Source organism: Hibiscus syriacus, unplaced genomic scaffold (assembly GCF_006381635.1).
Source record: "Hibiscus syriacus cultivar Baekdansim isolate YM2019G1 unplaced genomic scaffold, ASM638163v2 tig00111372_pilon, whole genome shotgun sequence".
Taxonomy (NCBI): domain Eukaryota; kingdom Viridiplantae; phylum Streptophyta; class Magnoliopsida; order Malvales; family Malvaceae; genus Hibiscus; species Hibiscus syriacus.
The window spans coordinates 416,174-422,173 of NW_024063072.1; positions in this window are offsets into that span (position 1 = coordinate 416,174).

Genomic DNA, 6,000 nt, shown 5'->3' on the forward strand with positions numbered 1-6,000 from the left:
CTGTCTGTAATCGATACAAAGACGCATTGATCCATCTTTCTTTTAACAAATAGAACAGGAGCTCCCCAAGGTGATACTTGGTCTAATAAACCCTTTGTCTAGTAACTCCTGTAATTGAATCTTTAATTCTTGCAACTCTTTTGGAGACATCCTGTATGGTGCCATTGCAATGGGCGCTGTTCCCGGTATTATCTCAATCTGGAATTCTACCTCTCTGTCCGGAGGTAACCTGGCAACTCTGCAGGAAATACATCAGGAAATTCTCTGACTATAGGAATTCCTTCAATCCCTTTCTCCTTGGTTCTAATATCCAGCACATTAGCAATGAACCATTGACATCATTGTAGCAATAACTTCTTCGCCGACATTACTGAAATTACATTTGCCAATGGATTCCATCCTTCACTAAATACTACCACATATACCCCTTCTGGACTTCTCAGCGTTACTCTTTTCAATCTACAATCGACATTAGTGTAATAACGATATAACCAATCCATTTCCAGTATCACTTCAAATTCGTATAAAGGTAATTTCATCAGATTAGTAGAAAATTCAATTCCCTGAATTTGTATGAGACACCCTCGGCTCACCAAATTTATCCGAGCACTGTGCCCTAATGGGTTCGTCACTATCACCTCATTGCTAGTAGTTTCTAACGGAATGTTTAATTCTTTCACTAACTTACTAGTAATGTATGAATATGTAGACCCCGTATCAATCAATACAATTACACATTTGCTAAACAATAGAAAGGTACCTGTTATAATAAATGGGTCATCACAAACCTCATTGGTCTTGAGGTTGTACACTCAAGCAGTTGAGTGTATCTCCTGTTGAGAAGATGATTCCGATTGGCTTCTTCCTCTGCCTATACCTCTTCCTCTATGGCCTGCAGAAATAGATCTCTCTGGCTGTATAGATTCACTAGTTAACATTGGACAATCCCAAACAAAATGCCCAGCGTCCCCACATCTAAAGCAAACTCCAAAAATCATCCGGCATATCCATGAATGATTCTTTCCACAATATGAGCATTGTCTGGTTTGACTTTGATTAGATCTCCCAACTCCAGATCCCACTGACTGAGTTTGTCTACCTCTTATCTGATTTGATCCTCTAGCGGAAGATGCCACTGACTCTGATCTAACTTGGGGTCGAAAACCAACATCTCTGCCCTTTTTTGATAGTGCGGAACTCGAAGAAGCACCCGTTCTTTTGACTGTCTGAGCTCTCAAATTTTCAAACCTCTCATTTTGAGCTCTTTCCAGAGCCTTGGCACGGTTGACTACCTCTTGAAACGAGGATAAATTCAAGATAATTAACATTTCCTTCAACCGAGGACGTAACCCCTCTACAAACCACTCACAAGTATCCTTCTCCGTAGGAACTAGCTCGACAGCAAAGCGGCTCAACTTATTGAATTCACACTCGTACTCATATACAGTGTGATTTCATTGCTTCAAATTCATGAACTCTTGGTTCATTTGACGAACAAATTGATCTCCGATGTACTTATGCTTGAATTCTTCTAAAAATAATGACCAAGTTACTTGGGCGTTAGACATCCTCAATGTAACATTGGTCCACCAGATCCTTGCTTGTCCTCTCAATAAGGAAATTACTCCATCCAGCTTCTCAACATCGGAATAATGAAGTCCCGTAAGCATGACCTTCAAGTCATTAAGCCAAAGGTCCTTAGTAACAGGACCTTCATCAGCTTCCCCTCTAAACTCTGGAGCTCCTAATCCCTTCAACTCTTTCGCAACATTCATTTTTGGAGTTGAAGTAACAGGAGGTTGAAAACGCGTCAATACCGTCTAACGTTCTAAAGAATACATCTTGATCATTTACATGCATTCCAGAGGATGTCTGTTCTTCACTCTGCCTGGTCAGGGCAGGTGAATTACTACTTTCAGTGGGTCTATCATCTCTCGCTTCATTCCTAGAACTACCTCGTCCGGACATCTATAAAAATACAACCATATAGTTCTATTAGCAAAACATCATACTTATTATTCCATCAGATCAGAAGTTTCTACAATTTTGTTGGTATGTATACATTATCAGACACTCTAGACTTCGGTTATGCCAAAATCGATTAAACCGTAGCTCTGATACCATTAAATATAACACTCCTAACTCATATTCGACCCGAATACAAGTCCGAGATGTCACATTGACTTTTCAAACTTTGATTCTTAAAGAAAAATCCGGGAATTTAAAAACTTTCATTAAAACAAAATACTTTAATTTACATAAAAGAGACCACTTAATACAAAATCGATCAGAGCATTCGTAATTAACCATTTATTACATACCAACACTTTGTACACAAAAAAATACCTACTTTGTCAATTACTTCTGATCTAATTTCTTAATAATGTTGCTGTCCGTGCCACTGCTATTCTGAATCTCCTTATTTCTTGGTACCTACGTGTAAATCACTTACACGCTAAGTCATAGACTTAGTGAGGCAATAAATGAATATGCAACAATATCTTCATGAATATGCATTCTTACCTTTTCCGTCATGACATTTCAATATGCATGTATCTATTACACAATAACATATATAATCATATCATGCATGTACAAAACTTACCTTCTTGTACCACTTTCACTTTACTTTGTATTTCAATTGCCCTGTATTATTGAGAATAAAGGTATGTGTGCATTGAGGTTGTGCATTAATGTTGTCACCACATCTCGCATCAATTCCCTCATGGGGCACCGAACCTTAGTTCAGTATCCATCCCAAAGGACTGTCATATAGTCCGTAGAACCACTACATCCGAAGGACTACGTCCCGAAGGACTATTATTATAATTACACCTATAGCTCTCATATCGTATACTATGGGTATTATTATAATTTATATGTTCATGTACTCATGTCATTTCTCTTGTGATCATGTAGTTCATGTCATTTCTCTTGTGATCATGTAGCTCATGTCATTTCTCTTGTGATTATGTAGCTCATGTCATGTTCTCATATCACATATCTTATCACATGTGTATTTGAATCTATTCATATATATACATCATTTATCCAATCACATGAACATATATATGCCTTATGCATGTATTACAATATCATGTATGCATGTTCACAACTATTGTACTATGAAAATCAATATAGGAATTAGACTTATCACAAGTCTTATTCCATTATACTATATATATATTATGCACTCACCTTAGGTTTGCTTTGATTCGATTCTAATCCTTTGATCATTCCGGAATAAGCTTACATTTAGTATCTACATAATCACACATGGATCTATATTAGTATTATAGCTAATATACTCTAATGGTTCACTCTTTAGATTAAGATAAATGTCAATTTCCTCTTTTAATGAAGGTATGCATCGATGCAATACTTGTGCATCGGTGCATAAAATGCATTCGATGTTTTATTATTAATGGGATGCATCGATGCATGCCTTATGCATCGATGCACTAATTGCATTCGATGTTTTTATTTTAAAAGAGTGCATCGATGCACTACCTGTGCATCGATACACCTTCAAAAACTTTCTGGGTTTTAACCTTGATGCATCGATGCACTATGAATATGCATCGATGCACTCTGCCCAGAATCCTCTTTTTGAACTCGAAAATTCATTCATTTTGGATTAAATCCTTCATGTTTAATCCTCTTTTTCAGTTTTAACTCTAGTACACATCCTTAAACCAATTTATACTCATTTATTTCATCTTAAACCTTCAAATCCTATCTTTCATATGTAATTCAAGAATTACATCAATAATTCAACATGTTTGAATTCCACTTTTAACACTTCGTATATCTTAACTAGATTGATGACAAGTCAAATTTAACTTTCAATTCTAGTTATGAACTCTATTCCAAGATTTCATTTAAGAACTTCAAATCTTAAATCTCTCCTAACTCCATCATCCTTTGATGTTAAGATAACTTAAGCTTTCCTTAAGCTTAGTTATCATCTAATAATCAAAACCCAATATTAAATTTAACAAGAAATTCAATAATCAGAAATCTTACCTTGGCTTTAGTTCACACGCACAAGGAAGAAAGAAGAAGAAGAGAACTCTGGAAGTCTTGGGTGTTTTCTCCCTTCACCCACGTGTATCCTTATATACATACTTATCTCTTCTTTAATTATTTTCCTTGCAATTACTCTATTGTCCTTTCATTCATTCTTCCTTTCAATTCCATCATACACATAATTACATGTAAATCTTTATACTATTCATTCATTTTATTTTAACCACCAAATTCAGAGACTTTACAATTAGTCACTAACCCGGTATTGAGGATGTTACAATCACTGGCGAATGAAGAACTGAAAAGCATATTTCCTTTATTTAATGAATATTCAGAAATTAGAAATGCATTAGAGCGAGTACTAACATTGGAACTTGAGCTTGTCGAGGCATTACAAACAATGAAGAAATCAAGCATCATTTTTCAGAGGTATGCAATGTTAAGAATTTAACTGTAATCAACATTTTATGATGGTAAAGGATTTAACTGAGTTTATAAACATCCTTGTTGACGAGCATGATAAATCGAAGTGTATTTAATTAGGGTAAAATCTTATTGTCAGCCTTGATTAGCTATTATCATCAACAAATTTAGGCACCTGAACAAGGAGGGATATATACATCAGAGAAGAAGAAGAGTACCGAAGATGATTATTGTGATGTGACTTCAAAAATTTTTGAAGCAGACGCTGATGAATATGAACCTAAGGCCAAAAGATGATCAGTTCAGCATTTTACTTGATGTAATTTTTGATGTAGGAGATTTTTTTTCTCTATTGCTACTTAGTACTATATAAACGTTTTATCTAAAGGAAGTGCTTCACTTCCTTAAACCAGAACGGTTGCTTTGTTGTGTTTACTGACCCATTCCTTCGATATCAAATGCCTTCAAGTTTCTCCCAGTTTATGCACCAAGGATTAAATGAAACTAGTGGATTGCAAAGGAAAAGTTGTATGAAAGCACAATATTCTTGCAATGGTTTTACATTTTGTAAAAGGAAAAGTTGGACAATATTAATGCAATGGTTTTACATTTTGTAAAAGGAAAGGTTGTATGAAAGAAGGAGAAACACAGACATTGAGATTAAATGGAGGTGAAACGTGGGTTTTCAAAGAAGGTTTTTGGAAGGTTTATTGTTTACGTGGGATTGTTATGGTGGTGAAGATGAAGGCATGGCTATGTGAGAGTTAGAGTGACGGGGAATGTTTGACAGTGGAATTTTTCCAAAACTTTTGGGAGTAAATTACATATAAAATTAATGTTTAATGATCTATTTGGTGTTTTAGAATTAGTTACGGAAAGAATTAAATATTAATCATTTTGTTAACGTTGTCACATCATCATTTTAATAGAGGTAACGGTGGATTGATCATTTTATTACAGATTGATAATATTAATAATAATTTGTTACTTTTAAAACTCAATAGAAAAATAAAAATTTATTCAAATATTAGTGACCATTGATATAATTTACCCAAAGTTTAACTGAGGGAAAATAAAAGCTTCGAGCCGCAGGCTAGTTTCGTCCGTCCGGCTTGATGAGTGGCGAAGGGTCTACTTTACTAGTAGGATTATATGTTTAAATTTTAGGCTTAATAAAGAAATTCTAAAACTAAATATAATTTTCTATTTAGGTATTTTAACTTTTTTTCTAATCAACAAAGGTATGTATTTCAATCGCAACGGTCACTAAACAAATCTATCATTGGATACATGTTTCATTTATAAAATTTTAGAATTTATTTATAATAAAGATTTGAAATATATATTAAATTTTTTCCTCAAATCTTAAAAAAAATCAATCCTTTAAAATTTCTAATTTTAAACTCCTTTATTAACCTTTATCATCGCACTCTATCGTCGTTGTCATAGAAAAACACCTTAAACCTCCAATGGGACAACAATCTCCCGTTAGTAACTAGGGGTGAGCAAAACTCAATTCCTTGAATTTTTTTTTTAATTTCAAGTTAT